At 43.5% G+C, this 20,115-nt stretch overlaps 1 pseudogene across 1 annotated transcript in view; it reads right to left on the bottom strand.

Moving 5' to 3' along the window:
* Window positions 1–19,653, bottom strand: part of LOC309379555 (craniofacial development protein 2 pseudogene) — an 85,380-nt pseudogene extending 65,727 nt beyond the window's left edge. Inside the window, exon 1 of the transcript XR_014173328.1 lies at window positions 19,577–19,653. The product of XR_014173328.1 is annotated as a craniofacial development protein 2 pseudogene (transcript). The remainder of the gene's footprint in view (window positions 1–19,576) is intronic.
* Window positions 19,654–20,115: the final 462 nt, after the last annotated feature.

Raw genomic sequence — 20,115 nt, forward strand, 5'->3', positions numbered from 1 at the left:
GATTGGAACTAGAGCATGGATGAGGAACTTCTGGCCTTCCAGATGTTGTTGGACTATAACTCGCATCAGGGCTTTTTTTCTTTTTAGGCGAGTTTCAGCTGAAAGAAAAGCCCTTACTCCCATAATCCCTGATAATCAGTCATGCTGTCTTGAGCTGCTGGGTGCTGAAGTTCAACAACATCTGCAAGGCCACAGCTCCCTCACCCCTGTGCTAGAGCGTAAGAATATGATTTTTAAATTTCACACCTGATATTACATGTTCTGTTCCAAAGCTGTGGGGCTATATTTACTTTATGATGAATCTCACAGAGTTATGTGCTCCATCTGTGTAATTATGAGCATCATATATCACATCTTCTGTTCTACTTTTAGTCCGTCTTTGGCTATTACTTTTCTACAGCAAACAGCAATGCTTTAGCATATTGTTAACACAGGCAACTATAGTTTTCATCCTCAAACACAGGAGCCAACTCCTAGGGGTCAAGGTCCCTTCAGACCCCCCCCCAATAAAATATTTGAGGGGACTGCCCTCCCAATGTTGATGGGCATTGCCATTTAAATGGAGTGCATGCACCACATCATGTGATTGATTCTGTGGGGTGGGGCTTACCTGGGCCTCCTAATATTTTATTCGTTGGCACCCCTGTCCTCAAAACAATCTCAGGAAGAGTCCTTTTTTGAGAGACGGTAAAGTGAAGGTGGGACTTGAAGGTGGGACGCATGGCTAAGTCCAAGATATTGTCCATTGGATCACATTTCTCATGAACAGAAAGCAAAACGCTGAAAAAGAATACTGGAGAACACAGGGCGGAATTAGTATGTATCTTGCGATTTACTTATTTGGTGAATGAAAGGCAAGCTGTACATATCTCCTTTCTTCTGCTTTGGCGATCACTTGTAGCCGAGTAAGATTGTCTTTCATAAACTTTGCTTGTGTGCTAAAGACATCAATTCTATAAAACATTTTGCTGCACTGTGTGAAATATGAGCAAGCCAGGGCTGAACTGATATTACCCTTGTTGGTACCTTTCCCAGGAGAATCAGAGGCTCACTATGTCAGGTTCCTATTGGAAAACTGGACAAATGCTAGAACATTAGCAGTGGCGAAGTTTTTATCGGTGGTTTCAAGAACCAATGATCCCTATCTTTAAGTCTGAACAAAATGCTTGTTTAACCTGGATATAGGGTGTCTCAATTGTGCATTGCTTTGTAACGATTTGTTGGGTCACTGGACCGTTAAGACTAAAGATTGATTGATTGATCTATCTTTCATAAACACAGTTTTAACAGTGAGTCTGTGACTGTGAAGGCCAATTCTGGATCCACACGTCCTTCCACAGTGGGGACGGTTTCCAGGCGGGCGTTGATCACGGTGAGGGTTTGCCAAGTGTGCCTTCCTCTTAGTATGTTTCTCCCTTTCGTCCTGAGTTCGAGTGTCTTCAAAACCCACGACACCTTTGGTAAAGGCTGTTCTACAATTGGAGCGCTCACAGGCCAGTCAAATCAAATCAAATCAAATCAAAACTTTATTAGCAAAGCCAACAGGCCACAGCTATACAAGAGTTAAAAGTGAAAATAGGGATAAAAGGAAGAAAAGAACAAGCAAAAGGAGGTCCGTCAGATGAACAAGTCTGTCACTCAGATGGTGGCCCTCAATTTCGCAGCTCTCTCGATGTACCTCGCGACCTTCTCTGTTATCTGACTATCCGTATCAGATAATAGAAAATACAGTGTAATGTCTGGTGAACGGCCGGGGTTGGAGAGAATGAGTGGAGTAATAATCTCATTCCTTAGGTCTTTGTAAAGGGGGCAAGATAGAAGGACGTGGGACACTGTTTCCGTGTTACCATCTCCACATGGGCAAAGTCGTTTTTCAAATGGAGTCTTTTGGTAACGACCTTCGAGTACAGCAGAGGGAAGAACATCCCATCTAGCCAATGTAAAGGCACGTCTGTATTTTGGGATGGTTAGTTTAAACAAATATGAAGCTGGAGAGTCAAAATGAGAAGGGGGAAAGTAGGTATACCATGGGCACAGTTTCTTTAAGATAATCAGGTTGTTTTGTCGTTCAATGTCTTTCAGGCGCTGGCCTATTAGACTCTTTGCTTTAATGAGGCCCATTGATAGTAGGGACTGTGAATGCAGACCGCATGTAAGGAGTTTTTGATGCACAGTTTTGAACCACTTGCTTTTGTGAGGGTCTTGCATTACTAGAGGCAGTAGACCAGGTGGATTTAGATTAAGACGAAGCCAATAGTTGAATGTTCTCTGCCAGGTCTGAGTTTCTACAGATGGAAGGCAGGCCTCGAGTCGTAATGCTGCGTTTGGAACACAGGAGGGGACGCCGAATATCTGCCTTAGAAATTTAGACTGAACAGTTTCAAGACTGGAGCAGTGGTTCCCCGTCCAGATTTGTGCCCCGTACAGTAACTGCGCCAGAGGTTTTGCTTGAAAAACTTCAAGGGCTGCTGGGATGTATCTGCCCCCCTTCGTGTAAAAGAAGCGGGACAGCATCTTGATACTTTGAGCTGCTTTTTCTTTGGCACATTTTTGATGGACATCCCAGGACCCGGTCGACTGGAAAACGATACCCAGATATTTGAAGGCTTTAACCTGTTCAATTGTCTGGTTATCCATCCTCCAGCTGTACTGTCTGTGTTTCCTTGCAAAAACCATAATTTTGGTTTTCTGATAGTTTATTGCAAGTTGCTCTCTCCTACAGTATGCTGAAAATTCACCTATGAGCCTATTTAAGCCTATTCTTGTTCGAGATAGGAGTATCGCATCATCAGCATACAAAAGCACTGATATTGATTTGTCAGCCAGTTTGGGGGCGTGGAAGTCCGGAGATGACAAACAGTTAACCATATCATTGATGTAGATGTTGAATAGAACTGGGGCCAGGATGCAACCTTGCTTGACCCCCTTGCTGACAGGAACTGGTCCTATAAGATGGCCATTTAACGAAGTTCTTACATGCAGCACCGTGTCTTTATATAAACAGCTGATCAGAAATAATAGTCTTTTGTCAATACTTGATGTGCTCAATTTATCCCAGAGTCTTACACGTGGAATTGAATCGAAAGCAGCCTTTAGATCGATAAAGGCTGCATATAACACCCCACGGGATTTTTTGGCATATTTGTCAATTAAATAGGCTAGGGTGAAGCAATGGTCTATGGTGGATCTGCCTTGCCTGAAACCCGCTTGCTCTTCCGCTAGAATAGCTTCAGTTTCCAGCCAGCTAGTTAGCTTGATATAAAGATGTTTGGCATATAGTTTGCTGGGTATAGGCAGAAGGCTGATTGGTCTATAACTCGCCGGGTCTGTCATGGGTCCTTTTTTATAGATTGGGATAATTATTGCCTCAGTCCAACCATCTGGGAGTAAACCCGTTGAGTCGATCCAAGAAAATAAAGACGCCAGCAGGGGGGCCCACCAGCCAATGTTGGACTTCAGAAGTTCGGCAGGGATGTAATCATTCCCTGGGGCCTTGTTGTTCTTTAATTGTGCGATTAAATTCTCAACTTCCTTTGCAGTTACTGGTGGCCAATGAGGTAGGTCCTCCAATTGAATGCATAGTTTGTAATGTTGGGCTTCCTGGTCATAGAACAAAGATTGAAAATGGCGCAACCACTCCATTGGTTCCACTGTACAGATGGAATTAGTACGCTCCTGGTCCAGTAGACCAGATATGGTTCGCCAAAAGCAAGTAGTATCTTTCTCGTGCGATGCCTTAACCAAACTGTGCCATGCGGCTCTTTCAGCTTCCAGTTTCTTTCTCCTTAGTAATTGTTTGTAAGACCGTCTCAGATAAATATAAGCATTAAGTAGGAGGGCAGTCCCTGATTTCCTGTATCTCTGGTAGGCTGTTCTCGTTTGTCTCCTTGTTTGCCTGCACTCCAGGTCAAACCAGCTAGCTCCGTCCTTTGCCCTCTTTGTAGCGGAGCTATGTATCACTGTTGTTAAATGGGGTTTCAATCTTTCCAAAAGTAATTTAAAGCGTTCCATAATCGCATCTACTGAATTGCCTGATACAATAGCGGAGCGAATAAGCTTTAACTCCACTGACTGAAGAAGGAGGGTTAGATTTTCATTCAGTATTGGGGACCATTTGAGTCTTTTGGGGGCAGGTATATCCAAATTTACAGAAGGTATATATTGTGGCTCGGCAATAGAATAGTCAAAAGGCCGACCTGCAAGCTCTAAAATTAGAGGTAGGTGATCACTCAGAGTATTGTGGCCCACTTGGAACTTCCTTACAAAGCTGTGAGCAAATCTTGAGATTAAGATATAATCTATAACGCTTCCCCCAGCCTTGGAGAAATGAGTATATTCCCCGGGGCGGTCCCCCTCTATATTGCCGTTTAATATCAGCAGTTCCCTCCGTCTGGCAGCCTGCACTAAGCAGAGACCTGGGAAATTACTTCTACTATCTTTGGACAGTCGTGTCGCACCAATATCCGTCTGTTCTTCAGGGTCCATAAATAGGTTGAAATGAGTGTATAGACTGTTGTCATCTGTTCCTATACGAGCGTTGAAGTCTCCACACACAATAGTCAGGGCAGACGGGTAAGTAGATTCGAGAGGCTCTAAAAACGCCTCTAGCTCAGCCCATGTAGCCTTGACAACGGGGTTTTTTTGGCCTGGGGGAATATAGACATTGACCAGCAAGAGAGTAGTTCTCTTGAAGCTAAGTAGAGCGGCTGTTGCTAAAGAATTGCAGCTGGGTAGGGCTGTTAGAGAATGCGCCAGCTCCGTAGAAATGAAGCAAGCTAGGCCACCACTAGATCTGCCGCCCCTTAGAGATGGAGAGGCAGGCAGGTAGTGGCAGTTATACCCATTAAGAAATATAGGGTCATTCTGCCATGTCTCCTGAAAGAAGATGATGTCAAATTGCTTAAGGTAGCACAAAAATTGTTGATTATTTTTCTTGGCGTGCCAACCCGCGATATTCCAAGACAGCACTTTTAGGCCCCGGGCCCTTCGGGGAGCTGGATCTATGTCACCACCACGTCCAGCGATTCTTTGGTGTCTAAAAAAACACACCCGTTGGCTCTTTTCGAGGATGACTGCTTGGAGAGAGTGTAGTGATCCTCTTTTCTTGGTGATTTGGGGCTAGATTTTGGAGTTGGGGGGGAAGCTAATTCATTCGGAGACAATTTAAGATAGCTGTGCCAGGAGCTTTGAGGTTTCACACCTTGATTTGGTCTTACTTTATTGTACATCACAGGGGGCTCAGATTGTAATTCCACGTCTACACATTTAAAAGTGCCTCCCACTGTCTTCTTATCCACCAGACATTTGGGAGATATGGGCTGCACATAAGGGTCCTTCATTGTCTCACCTTGATCATCCTTTTTTTCTAGTCTGCTTCGAAGTAAATCAAGTCTTTTCAGGATCTCAGTTTGAGCTGGAGAATGCAGTGACCAGAATCGCTTTATCAGCGAGAGTTCTTCCTCCAAAGCGGAGTCCTCACTATCACACGTGAGAGGCCAGACGCCAGTTGGATGTGGGGCTTCCTTTTTTTCATTTGGTACTGTTTGATGGAGATGATCCTGCTGGAACTTATGCTTTCTATTTCGATGGTTTTGGTGGTTGGTTTTTTCCCTTTTGTGAACTTCCATTCCTATGCCCTTGGGCCCCATCAGAGAGGTTGCAGGTGCTCTATTTTCAAATATTCTTAATAGGACTATTCTTTCTTTTTTGAATAGGTTTTTAGCTCTAAAAATGAAACTGGCCAGATTATGATCTAAAAAAGTAATCAATGCTCGTACCGAGCAATCATCTTGATGTAGATACTCAATAGCGGCTATGTCAGTTGCTTTTACTACCCCCGGTAAAATGCCACTTATAATGGACAAAAAGTGGTCTATACGGTCCAACCCTGCATAAAATCTAGGCGGTTTAGGGTAATTAGCAAAGACAAGCTTTTGTGGGATTAGGACTAAACTCCATTCTCTTTTGGGACACAACATCTGTCGAGCTTGGGAGGAGTGGTTCCCCTCAATAGTTTGGGTTGCCTGCTCACCTCTGTCTACAGATTCTGCGCTGGCCATAAGAGGACTCTGGGGCGGTATGACTGTAGATGGATTAGTTCCTTTGTCCCAGCTCGGTGTTGATTCTTCAAAACTTGATTTAGATTCTTTTATGGGTGTATCTACTTTACGTGTCTCTTTGATGGCACTCGAGTTGGATTTGTTTGTTCCACTTGTAGAAGGGGATGGAAGAAGGTTAAAGAGCTTCTGCCAATATTTTTTACAGGTACGGTGAGTTGTCTTAAGCCGCCTTAGGTTTTTCATATTTTTGCTTTTCTTCATCTTAGGCTCAGCTTTTTTCCTCCGGGGTTTGCTGGGGAGTGGTGGATCCGGGCTGGCTAGGGGATTTGTATTCTGGTCTGAAGCGCTCACATGTTGTTTGAAATTATCCACTAGGGTCAGGAGCAGCCCGTTTGTTATCGCTAAAAATTTTTTAACGTTAAGGAGATCCTTAGAAATCTGGTATATCTGCTCCTGAAGATAATCACCCCACATTTCTGTTCCGCTGTCATTGGCTTTCAACCAATGGGTTGAAAGATTACCTCCAAGTTCCAGCGGTGACAAATGAGGATTGGCATCAGGTGTGTTGGCTGTATTAGCCTTTGTAGCATTCTCTGCTATGGCAAGTTCTTGGGCCAAATTTGTTGGATGGTTTGTCCTCTTGTTGTTTGTTTGCAAGTCCTTTAGCTGTGTTGGCCAATCCAACACTGTGAGTGGCAAAGGCATAGCTACATCTAGGATACTCTCATTCTGAGTTCTCTTGCTCGAGTCTTTTTGAGGAAAGTAGCTGGTAATTTTACTTTGTCTCCTTCGGCGCTCCATCGGGCTCTGTGGTGAATTAGGCAAAATTCCTTGGTCCTTGTATTTTTTCCTGGTGAGGACCATAGTGGGTATATGGGTATATATGGATATATGGTAGGGGGTGCTTGCTTAACGGCGGCTTATCTTTTGTTCTAAGCTGGAGTAAACAATAGCAGAAATGCCGATTTGTGGAAGTTGCCTCCTAAACCTCTCCAACCTCTCCAACTTGTTAGTTTCTCCAGCAATTTACATCGGGGCTTGTGAGGTATCAGTCATTTAAAATGTTAGAAAATATTACTGGTCTTGAGCTTTCATACTATGCCTTGTTTCGTTTAAAATTCAACTAGGTCTTTCTCCCTCATTCAACAGCCTCACGACGTAACCAGTAAAGTAGCTAGGCAGTATAACAAAGCAGAAAAAAAACAAAAAAACAAAAGTCCCTTGGAATAATTATCGGGTTGAACTTGCCTTGTGTTTCTTGGGGTTATAGCTGCTTCAATTCCTTCCTTTTTTTTATAGATAAAAAGCTCGGCGTCCTTCCAAAGGAGTAGCTGGCCTCCCCGTCTGCTAATTACCAGCTTCGTGAAGATAGGGCGGCTTGCTGAGCCTCTTTTGGATAAAAATAGGCCTTTGGCAGTTAATAAAAAAAGAGTGATAGTTTAAAACTGCTAAGCTCGGTTAAAAAAAAAGAAAAAGGAAAAAAAAAAGCTTTAAAAGTGCTGATAAATACTGATAAATCTATATTATCAACGCGGAGCACAAAATAGAGCTACCACTAACGACGCCATCTTGTGTCTTATTCCTCACAGGCCAGTGTTTCCCAGTTGTTGGTGTTTATACTACATATACTGAGACCCTGGAGGCTTAAGTCTGGGTTCATCCCTACATTTATCTGTTAACAGAGTGCAGCCATATACTTAACAAATGCTATTTCTCTTACGTTTGCAGAGATGCATGCAAAATGGTCGTCCTGTTATTGCAGATGGTACATAATAAAAGAAACTTTCTGAGTGCAAGGCAGTGCGAGGGGAGGGGGACCCTGCTGCCTGCAAAGCCTTCCCATCTGGTTTGTCAGTCCCCTCCAAAGCCACACCCACTCTCCCCAGCCTCTCCACCCATTTCCTAAATTCTCCACTGCTTCCCACAAATCAGCTCATCAGTGGCCAAAGGAAAAAGATTGTGGAGTGGGGCGGTTTCAGACTCTCTTTCATGCAATCTTTTCATCCCTGCTGTTTAGCTAACTGAGAGAAACAGCTGAGAGGAGGGGAATGGGATGTGGCTGCTGAGTCTTTGCAGAGCTGCTGGTGGAGGAACAAAGCAAACCGCCTAAAATAGCTGTGAAATCTCCTTTAATCAGAGGCATCATTTGAGCCCACTCATTGCTCCATATTTTGCTCAGTACAGGCCAACTCCACCTCTGTCCTCCTCTTCTGCAGCAAACAGCTTCTGCTAGTTTACAACCGCTCCACCCACCTTCACTGCTTCCCATAAGCATCTTGACTTTAGGGAGAGTTAGGAAAAGGAGGTTCCAGCATGCTAGCATGTCTGAGGCAGAAATGAGGGAGACAAAAGACTTTGGGGTGGCGGGTCGACTGTAACAGCATCTGTCAAGCGCCAAGGGGGAAATATAGTGTGAGAGAGGCTTTTAAACATCAGTAATCACAATCACAGTCTTTAAGGGATCTTTTTAAATGCAGAGGGACACATGGAGCTCGTGTGATCCAATGCAGTTCTTGGTGTTTAAACAATTGGTTAGTTTCCCAACTGTGCTCAAAATAAAATTGCTGTGTGCTTTGCTCCTTCCTTAAAGGCACCCCCAACCTCTCTTTCTATATAGTTAAGACAATTGGCAAAGGCAGTGTTTAGCTTTCTTCAGATAAATCATATCTCTCCCCCCCACCTCATTTAAAGACTTGGGGGGGGGGGAAAGGGGTGTGGGGTGTTTTTTTGTGTATGCTAGATTTTATTTCTTTCTCTCTGTGTAGCACAGTAAAGTCAGAAAGGAATTGGTTTCATATGCTTTCTAGAAAATTAGTTGTGCCTGCTACAAAAAATAAAATAAAAAATCATTTACATAATGTCTTATATGCAGTGGGGCTTAAATAATAGGCAGCTAACAAGCAATAATAAAAACAAGTTGAATGAATACAACTTAAAAACAAGATTAAAATACAACATTAAAATATTGAAACATTAAAATATTAAAATGCAGCCTCATCACAGGAGGAGAAAGGAAAAAGAAAAAAGAAAGAGGGGAAGGGAATCAAATTGGCTCCAAGCCAAAGGCCAGGCGGAATAACTCTGTCTTACAGGCCCTGCGGAAAGAAATCAGATCCTGCAGGGCTCTGGTCTCATGAGGCAGAGCGTTCCACCAGGCCGGAGCCAGTGTTGAAAAGGCCCTGGCTCTGGTTGAGGCTAATCTGACTTCCTTAGGGCCCGGGACCTCTAGGGTGTTGCTATTTATTGACCTTGAGGCTCTCCGTGGGGCATACCGGGAGAGGCGGTCCCGTAGTACGAGGGGTGTTGTACAGCAAAGACTGGTAGGCACAATGAAAAATGAAGCAGGATGTTCTTTCTTCTAGATAATTTAAGCCAGAACACTTTTCTGCTCTGGCCTGGCCCATTTTGGGGGGCACTGGCCCTACCTACTATACTTTTTGGCTCTGCCCATTATTGGCATGGGGCCCCCAGAAGTGTATCCACATTGGCATGTGTTCCTGGAGTTGGAAAAGGACCCACCTCGTGTTGAGAAATATTATTAGTACTGAAATGCAGAGACTTGATTTCATAAACCCCTGTGCTAGAAGAGGAACACAGGCAGAACTCGCTGTACTTTATCGCCATCCATTTCAAGCGCTTCTCATGAGAAGCTGGAGGCAGTCCAGGCAACCGGCTTGAATTCCTGTTGACCTCCCTGGCTGCATTCCCCAGCAGACGCAGGCAAGGTCTCGATCGGCGATTCTTCTCAAACGTGAGAAGAACACACCCCTCTTTCCTGCCTTCCCCCAGGCAGGAGAAAGAGATAGACAGAAACGTATTTACATGCTTTTATTTCTGTCTTTGCAGCGTTACAGAAAACGTGACTGCTCTCTCCATAGTCAAGCAGTGTTATAACAAACACTCCCTGTACATCCTGTACAGGTCATATTACACTGTGAGGTAATTCCGGTGCTGCGCACTGTGAAATGACTGCCCCTCTGATCCCACAGCAGTCCCAACATCCCAATCATGTTTATACTTCAAGCTAGGATTTTGCAGCTGCATTGCTTCATTATCGTAACACATCCATGGGTTTGGAATGTCGAGGTGTTTCCTCAATTGATACGCACGCATAAAGAATCCACTAAAAATTGCCATGGAGAGCAAGTCAAACTCTGAAAGTAGGGGGAGGGAGGGAGAGATAATGAACAAGTGTATTTAGATATATACAAAGAATCCAAATACCTACAGCAAATTACTTTCATTAACTGGGTTTTAAACAGCCTGTACTTTCAGGAACATTAAATACACTTAATCTGTAGCGTCAGAGTTAAGCCTTAATCTGTCCTCAGAGATGACCGTCAAGTACCATCATTTCTTAAATAAACCAGATCACTTTTAATATCATGCTGACTTGGTGCACCGAGGGAGAAGAGGAGAGGCGAGAAATGGCAAAGAAACGAGCCTTTCAAAAGTAAAATTGTAGGCCTGAATAATTGTAGTGAGCAAGGGACTTGGGGTTGTGATAACCCTTCCTTATGTGCAAGACAGATGAAATGTCAGAATAAAATTGCAGACTAGCTTTAGTTTTGGCATCTTAAATTAAGTGAGGTAAAATCCTTTGAAGTGTGCTGTGTAATATGCTTTTAATTTGTGACTCTTTCTACCATGTCAAAGCTTGTGAAAACTTTCCACTCATTGTGAGTATTACCTGCTATGTGATCTGCCTTCATATCAGGACCTTTTCAGGTTCTGAGGAAACTAGCACAATGTTTTGATTAGTTAGCGAACAATTGCTGACTGACACTAAAGCTATTAATTTCTTTAACGTTTAATTGTTTGAAAATACTACTAGGAGGGCTTAATAAGCCACACGCTTATCTTTGAATGCAGTAATCTGAAAGGTAATTTCTCTTCAGAAGTTTACAAAATTGTACTTAATTGCCGAAATTACTCTTCAGCCAGCCACCTCCACGTTGCAATCATATGTGCAGCAATGTTTTGACCATAATTTTCATGAGAAAGAAAATAAACAAATATAGCCCTGCTGTGATATAAAATGTGTTCCACCAAGGCAATTATTTTTATATTAGCAATGTTCTAATGTATTTCTTAATAGATGGGAAGCTGTAATTAGAAAAGTCTGATGGATTAGGGTTTGCTTTACCATATATCACAAAGTATTGAAGTATGGCACATTTGCATATTTATTGTTTTATTCTAACATATTAGACTGGCATATTTTATGGCATGCACGTTCATTAGGGAAGTAAAATATACCAGGCTACTTGGAGTGCTGTCATCTGTGAAATAAATTTAAAAAAAATCTCTGGCTTTTCAGGATGATTGAAATGTAACTTATTAATTTACTATCAGTGTCACAATAATCTTCGTAATGTGTAAAAGCCATATAGAGTAAATTTTTGGCAACTTTTTATGTTTGCTTCCTGATGAGCATCCAGCCTGATTTGTTTTGCATTTGTTTTGTGGAAACTCACCTGGGCTGCATACACACCAGCTCTCACCTTTGTCCCTAGCCCGCCGGAGATCATCAACCAGTGCGACCAAGGCAGTTTCAGTCCCATGATGAGGCCTGAATCCCGACTGGAAGGGATCCAAATGGTCCGTTTCTTCTAGGCGTGCCTGGAGTTGTTCGGCAACCGCTCGCTCTATCACCTTGCCCAAGAATGGAAGATTTGAGACTGGGCGATAGTTGGCCATTGTGGCCGCATCTAAAGATGGTTTTTTAAGAAGCGGTTTAATAACTGCCTCTTTCAGTGGGTCTGGGAAGGCTCCCTCACGGAGGGAAGCATTCACCACCCCACGAAGCCCATCACCCAGTCCTTCCCGGCTAGCTTTTATAAGCTAGGATGGGCAAGGATCCAGGAGACAGGTGGTTGGTTTCACTCGTCCAAGCAGCCTGTCCACATCCTCGGAGGTAACAGATTGGAATTGATCCCACTCAACTTGACTAGACAGAACTCTAGCACTCTCCCGCCCCGGCCCTGCTCCCACGGTGGAGTCTACTTCTTCCCGAATCTGAGCGATTTTATCTGCAAAAAACTTTGCAAAATCATTGCAGGAGAATATGTGGCCCGTACTGGGCCCCGATGTCACAGGTGGTTCCGCTAAATTGTGAACCACCTGAAAAAGTCTCCTGCTGCTGTTTTCTGCAGATGCAATAGAGGCGGCGAAGAAATTCTTCTTCGCCGTCGCTATCGTCACTTGGTAGGCTCGACGTTGAGCTCTAACCTGTGTCCGGTCAGATTTGGAATGAGTTATCCGCCACCGGCGCTCTAGCCGTCTCAACGATTGTTTCATTGCCCTCAGATCCGTGGAAAACCACGGGGCTCTCCGGGCTCCATGCAATCGGAGAGGGCGCTTCGGAGCCAAACAGTCAATAGCCCTGGTTAACTCCGCATTCCAGCGGACCACCAGGGAATCAGCTGAAAGGCCATCAACATGGGATAAAGCATCCCCTACCACTCTCTGGAAACCATTTGGATCCATTAAGTGGCGGGGGCGGACCATCCGAATTGGTCCCACCTCCCTGCAGAGGGGATGGGTCGCAGAGAAGTCCAGTTGCACCAGTGAAAGTGAAAAGTATAATGAAGAGAAGGCCACAAAGACACAGAAACAACTTTAATGTAAAATAGGGTTGGATGGAACAAGCAATGAAACAAATTGCTGCTTGCATTGCAGAATTGTACTGGAACAGCACACCTCCTAAGAGCTGACTCAGCAATTCCTGGTATGGCAAGCCAAGAAGGCCAATACACTACAGAAAGAGCATGAAGAGAGGCACATTCTTGGGTTCTTTCACAACTGTGAAATTATCCTTATAGAAGGTTGAGTTCAGCATCTTTCATGAGTGCTGTATGATTCACTTCTGCCTTTGGACTCATAAGGCTTTGGAATGGAAATTTCAGCACTCGACTTGGTTTTTTTAATTTTAAAAACAGATACTTTTGGATTACTGCTCTCTGCACTGATTCTCTGCAAGGGATGGATGAATCACTCTACCTTCGGTGAATGTCATTTTGTCACGCGTTCGTTCATAAATCTGTTCCATCGCATCGCCCCCTTAATTTGCAATAAAATAATAATCCATATGAAGATTCATCTTGAAATACATAATTCTGAATGCCTTTTCTTAGAAAATACACATCTGATGAACATATTTTATCTCAAAGTATCGTGGAAGCCAACAAAGTGTGAAATCCATTCTGCATTTTAATTCCGGAAGTTTAGCTCAGGTCTGTTTGCATCAGAGAATGCAAAGATCCCATTTCTCAAGCATCCCTATCTCTGACATGGGACAGGTGAAATACTTACTTAGGTGGAAATATTTAGAAGCAGAAAACTTATTCTGCCCATCATAATTCCCCTCCCACAAAAATATTTCTCCCCACCATCGCGTGTGCTATGGATTATCCCTTCCTTTGGCTAGCTACCCTGGCCAGGGTCCAGTGAATGCAGGGGATGGAAACAGAGTTCTTATTAAAAGTGGATTAAACCAATTCATGGAGGATGTCTTATCAATGGCCTTTAGTCACGATGGCCATATGGAATCCATGTGTTTAGAGGCAAGATGCCACTGAACGCTGTTTGCAGGGCAGCAGAAGTGGGAAAGGGTTGTTGACTTCAAGCCCTGCTTGTGGGCTTCTGGGCAAAAGCTTGTTGGTTAGGAGTAGACTAGACTAGACAGCAGTCACGAAATTAAAAGATGCCTGCTTCTTGGGAGAAAAGCAATGACAAACCTAGACAGCATCTTAAAAAGCAGAGAGAGATATTACCTTGCCGACAAAGGTCTGTATAGTTAAAGCTATGGTTTTCCCAGTAGTGATGTATGGAAGTGAGAGCTGGACCATAAAGAAGGCTGATCGCCAAAGAATGGATGCTTTTGAATTATGGTGCTGGAGGAGACTCTTGAGAGTCCCATGGACTGCAAGAAGATCAAACCTCTCCATTCTTAAGGAAATCAGCCCTGAGTGCTCACTGGAAGGACAGATCCTGAAGCTGAGGCTCCAATACTTTGGCCACCTCATGAGAAGAGAAGACTCCCTGGAAAAGACCCTGATGTTGGGAAAGATTGAGGGCACAAGGAGAAAGGGACGACAGAGGACGAGATGGTTGGACAGTGTTTTCGAAGCTACTAACATGAGTTTGACCAAACTGTGGGAGGCAGTGGAAGACAAGAGTGCCTGGCGTGCTCTGGTCCATGGGGTCACGAAGAGTTGGACATGACTAAACGACTAAACAACAACAAAAGACTAGACAAATCTGTCATTCAATCCAGCAGGACTCATCTGATGATTAGGGTTCCCAATCAACGCTTCCATTTGATTGCTAAGAGTCAATAGGATGTGCACTTCGCTTCCCTATAGTTTGAAGGCACCGTTTGAACAATGTGGTCCACACGCAGACAAAGACTTGTACACCAAGCCAGAGTTTGACTTGCGATGTCTATCCCAACTGTCTTCCACTGATGAAGAACCTTCAGTTTAAAAAGTCACTTGCCTTTTTGAACTGCTTTGGCAGAAAGAGCAGGTGAAGCTCTCGCTGTGTGTTGTTTTCCTTCTCTCAACCCTTTGCAGCCTTGGAGAAAAGCAAAGATGGCTGTTGCGAAAGCCCTTGATCCGTACAAAGAGTTGGCTCATTAATTTAAAAGTGACAAAAATAAAGTTAAGGACCCCCCCCCAAGAAAACACACAAATCCATTAGTGTTTTTTCTTTCTACACAGATGCTGCATCTGTTAATTTCTTGTTTGTCGGATTGTTCATACAAACCCTTTCTTTCTTCCGATTCCATGGAGTTCATGTCTCATTTGTAAAAGTGCTGTGTCTCTGATTCCTCTTGGGTGCTCTCTTAACAGCCCAATCCACAAGCCAGTTAAGTCAAAGTACTGAAAGTCAATGGGACTAAATCTACATAAATCTTAATACCGCAGCTTAACTGGATTATATATCAGGCTGATTATGTGCTGGCATTAACAGATGTCCACTGAGGTCAATGTTTCTTAGTTCCTACCCGTCATTTATGCTTACTAGACTAAGGGTGAACAACATTACATAATCTGCGTGACTGCAAAACTAGAGTTTTGCAGATGTTGTCATACTGGCCTAGAGGGCAGAAAAATAGAGTGGAGAGATGTGCATTAGAGGGCAAATATTGTTGTGTCAGAAAAGTCATGATGCAAACAATGGGTGGTAGTCATCCAGGTTTTCCCCAGAATATATGTATTGGAATTAATGAAAATTATGTCCATTAATTTCAGTAGGTTTACTCTGAGCAAAACTTACTCGACTAACACCTGTTGCCTGGGGGATATTCTCTGTTGGCTGTTTCATTAGAAACTGGGTTGGATAATGTTCAGCATAGTGGTGTATATTAAGCAAGTCCTTCAATGCCGACATTATATTACATACATTTACATTTTCACCTGGGAACTTGATTATTTATCTTCTTCACAGATGCTTACCTTTGCTGTGTCCATTCTCCATGTTAGACTCATTCCTTGGTGTGTTCCTCTTCCCTTCAAGAGGGATGGGAAGCTGTTAGCAGAGAGAAGGAATTCCTTAAGGGATAAGAGAAGTGTGTCTAGATTTTCTATTTTGCCAGCCTTTCCCAACCAAGTGCAGCCTAGATGTTTCAGACTCTCCCATCATTCCCTGCCGTTGGCCACGCAGACTAGGGGTGATGGGGAGTTGTGATCCAAAATGTCAGGAGGATACCAGGATGGAGAAGGCTGTACGACATTTTCCCCCGCCGCATCTTATTTATAGTCAAATCCTTCTTAGCTCCCTGCCCTTCTGTGTGTCATTCTCTTGAAATTTACAGTGGTACCTTGGGTTAAGAACTTAATTAGTTCTGGAGGTCTGTTCTTAGCCTGAAACTGTTCTTAACCTGAGGTACCACTTACTCATGGGGCCTCCTGCTGCTGTCATGCCGTCGCCGCCACGCGATTTCTGTTCTCATCCTGAAGCAAAGTTCTTAACCTGAGGTACTATTTTTGGGTTACTGGAGTCTGTAACCTGAAGCATCTGTAACCCGAGGTACCACTGTATAATGCTTCCTTATGACTTACCTCATCTAGGTTAGTTACCCCTTTGATCCTCCTGGGTTTAAATCAATGACCAGCATCCATGAAGCACTATAGAAGGAGAGGAAAAACGACCCTTGACCATTTTGACAAGTGGTCCATTCCTCTCAGACTCTTGCACTCTGCATAAGATAATGTTCTTCTATTGACCTGGCTTTCCTTGGTTGATTTTTCTTCTCTTTTATTCTTCCCTCCCTAAAGTGTCCCTTCTTCACCTTTTAGATTCATTCATTCAATGCTGAAATCCCTCTTCATCACATGTGAACCCAGAGCATTTTACTAAGCAAAGGACGTATATATTAAAACTATAAAACGCAATGTAGCTGTTTAAAACCAGTCTGAAACGCACTGTGTCATACAGCAAATGGGCATCCATGAAATTGCTGTTGGCTTTGAGAAAACCAACCCCACCCCCCTTGGTGTTGGGGAAGGGGTACACCTTTAACCAGTCATGGAAGCCGAATAATGATGGGACTTGCTGTACAACTGAGAGAAGGGGATTCTATAGCTGGGGAGCCACCACAGAGAAATCCCTGACCTGAATCACCCCATCTGGCTTACACTCAGCAGGGGAGCCTCCAAAATGGCCACCCCTGAAGATCCTAGGGACCAGGCAGGCTGATATATGGGGAAGTGCTGTATTCAGTGGCGTAGCGTGGGGGTGCAGGGGGGGGGCTGTCCGCACCGGGCGCAACATCTGGGGGGGCATGCTCCATGGGTTAGGGGGCACAAAATCCACGGGTTAGGGGGCACAAATTACTTGCCTTGCCCCGGGTGCTGACAACCCACGCTACGCCACTGGCTGTATTTAAAGCCTGCGGGCAAGGCTGCTGCTCATTGTACAGTATCCAGCAACTTTCAGTGTTTTGTAACTATAAATCAATGTTTTATTCTAAATAGTTCTGACCAGTGCTTTTTTCCCCTAAAAAAAAAATGTTTAGGGGCACTCTCATTTTGACTCAAGAGAATCACCATTTTATAGTTCAAATCGGGAAAAATAAATACAGTAAATGGACAAAGTACAACAATTCACAAAATGTTTAGGGGTATGTGTCCCCCTGCGTTCCCCCTGAAAAAGAATCACTGGTTCCAGCTGATGAATGGTGTACAGCACACATTACACAATCTTCCTTAAGATTCAATATGTGTGTGTGTGTGTGTGTGTGTGTGTGTGTGTGTTCACTATATTTCAGAACATAGCCGCTCAATTTATCTATTGCTAATAAGCACCTCGTGTTTGCAGTACGATGTTTTAAATGTAAGCCCCTTGAAATCATGTAGCATGTGTCTCGATATTAATAAAGACCTCGGCAGGTACTTAGAATGCATGCTGTACACAGTGCGCAAATCAAAATGCGTAGCTTAGGTGCCCACGTGGAAATCCTCATGTAAATTATATTTTAGTGCAATGATTATAATAGAAAAATACAATCTTGCTGCGAGAAGTTGCCAGCACTGTGCAAGGATGCATAGATGGAAAGAACTGTGCTTTCAGAATTCTCACAGCTATGTTGCCTTTCTAAAGGAAAGCAAAGAAAGAAAGTCCAAAGAACATGGATAAATGCCATTGGTTTGTTTCACGTCGGCACTGGTTGTCCACTTTATTTGAAATATCAATGCCCCATACCATTTGTTTCACTCAAGCAAAGGCAAGCTGCATCAGCTGGAAGAAATGCTGGGACTCGTTTCCTTTCTCTTTTATGTTTCTCCAAATTGATGTTGCTTTTTGTGCAGCAAATATTTTTAAAAACCATCTTTTAAAAATAATATCAACTAGCAATTGAACACCTTGAAATGTGAAAATGGAAGGAAGTAGATTTCCTTTTGTTGTCAGAGGAGAAAGCTCATATTATCGCTAAATATAGCCATAAAGAAAACCTGAATCTACAGCACACACATACACAGCTGCAGTGTCCTTTCCCATCTCTGTGATACAAAAAATAAATTTATCCTCATATATACACAGTGAGACACATAATGGTGCATTTTACCTCTCAAGTCTCTGGGGGAGCAGCCTTAGTGCACTGGGAAAAGCACATGTGGTCTTTGTGTGAGATCTAGCCCTACTTCCCTGACTGGCAGCTCCAAAGATTTCAAGTCACAGGTTTTGGCAAAGATTTCTACCTTAGCCCATGGATAGCTCCCTGCATGAATCAGCAATTCTGAGCTAATGGTCCAAGCAATTTCCTGTGCTCATATCCCTGATACCCTTACCTTCTGAAGGTTGGAGGTGTAGAGGGGACATGATGGAGGTGTACAAGATTATCTGTGGTGCTGAGGACGCGGATAGAGAAAAAGGTTTCCTCCCTCTCAGAACCCCAGAATTTGAGTCAATGGGTCTTAATAGGGAAATGTTCCTGCACCCCTTGGCCCTCTATACTCAAAAGAGTGTCTCCATCCTTATCCTTCAGCCTGGGCACTGAGATCTAGTTCTGAGGACTTTCTGGCGGTTCCATCACTACAAGAAGGGAAGTTACAGGACACCAGGGCCTTCTCAGTAGTGGCACCCACCTTGTGGAACACCCTTTCATTAAATGTCAAGGAGATAAATAACTATACAACTTTTAGAAGACATCTGAAGGCAGCCCCTTATAGGGAGGTTTTTAATGTTTGATGTTTTATTATGTTTTTGTATTTGTTGGAAGCTGGCTAGAGTTTTATTATGCTTTTATATTTGTTGGAAATTGCCTAAATTGGCCAGTCAGATGGGTGGGGTACAAATAATAATTGCTGTTGTTGTTGTTATTAAACTTTTCCTGCTCCTGAAGTTATGATAGAGGTTTTTTTAAAATGCATGCTATGGGGGAAATGGCTAAAGGAATAAAAACCAACCAACCTGTATTTGGTCTTCATAACATAATTTAGCACAATTTATCTGTGGAATTTTTCCATTAAAAAGTTTGATGGGAATTCAGGCTTATGCAGCTTGGAAATGATAGTAAATTCTGAAAACAGGGTGCTGGACTTCCTGAATTCCTGGTCTGATGCAGCATGGCACTTCTGATTCTTCTGAGCATTTGGCTGGGGCTTGTTGCAAATTCCTTTAACATATTTATGGTTTACTTGTTGCAGATGTTTGTGCAGGTGCTATAATTTAAATGTGCTCATGGCATTATCCGTCGACACATCAATTAACATTTGTATGAACACATTTATTTATTTTTTAATTATGGTGCTGGAGGAGACTCTTGAGAGTCCCATGGACTGCAAGAAGATCAAACCTCTCCATACTGAAGGAAATCAACCCTGAGTGCTCACTGGAAGGACAGATTGTGAAGCTGAGGCTCCAGTACTTTGGCCACCTCATGAGAAGAGAAGACTCCCTGGAGAAGACCCTGATGTTGGGAAAGATGGAGGGCACAAGGAGAAGGGGGCGACAGAGGACGAGATGGTTGGATATTGTTTTCGAGGTTACCAGCATGGGTTTGACCAAACTGCGGGAGGCAGTGGAGGACAGAGGTGCTTGGCGTTCTCTGGTCCATGGGGTCACGAAGAGTCGGACACGACTAAACGACTAAACAACAACAACAACAACAACAAATGAACACATTAGGACGTAATTTTCTCCAGCGCATAGGATGGGTTTTGCTTATATACTCCAATTAAGATTTTTTTAAAAAACAAAACTTCAGTATAAGAGAAGAGTTAAGACACTAAAAACATTATCCTGTGCCACAGGTATTTGTTGTTTAGTCGTTTAGTCGTGTCCGACTCTTCGTGACCCCATGGACCAGAGCACGCCAGGCACTTCTGTCTTCCACTGCCTCCCGCAGTTTGGTCAAACTCATGCTGGTAGCTTCGAGAACATTGTCCAACCATCTCGTCCTCTGTCGTCCCCTTCTCCTTGTGCCCTCCATCTTTCCCAGCATCAGGGTCTTTTACAGGGAGTCTTCTCTTCTCATGAGGTGACCAAAGTATTGGAGCCTCAGCTTCACGATCTGTCCTTCCAGTGAGCACTCAGGGCTGATTTCCTT

The sequence above is a fragment of the Podarcis melisellensis genome (genome assembly GCF_964234715.1).
Source record: "Podarcis melisellensis genome assembly, chromosome: 10".
Taxonomy (NCBI): Eukaryota; Metazoa; Chordata; class Lepidosauria; order Squamata; family Lacertidae; genus Podarcis; species Podarcis melisellensis.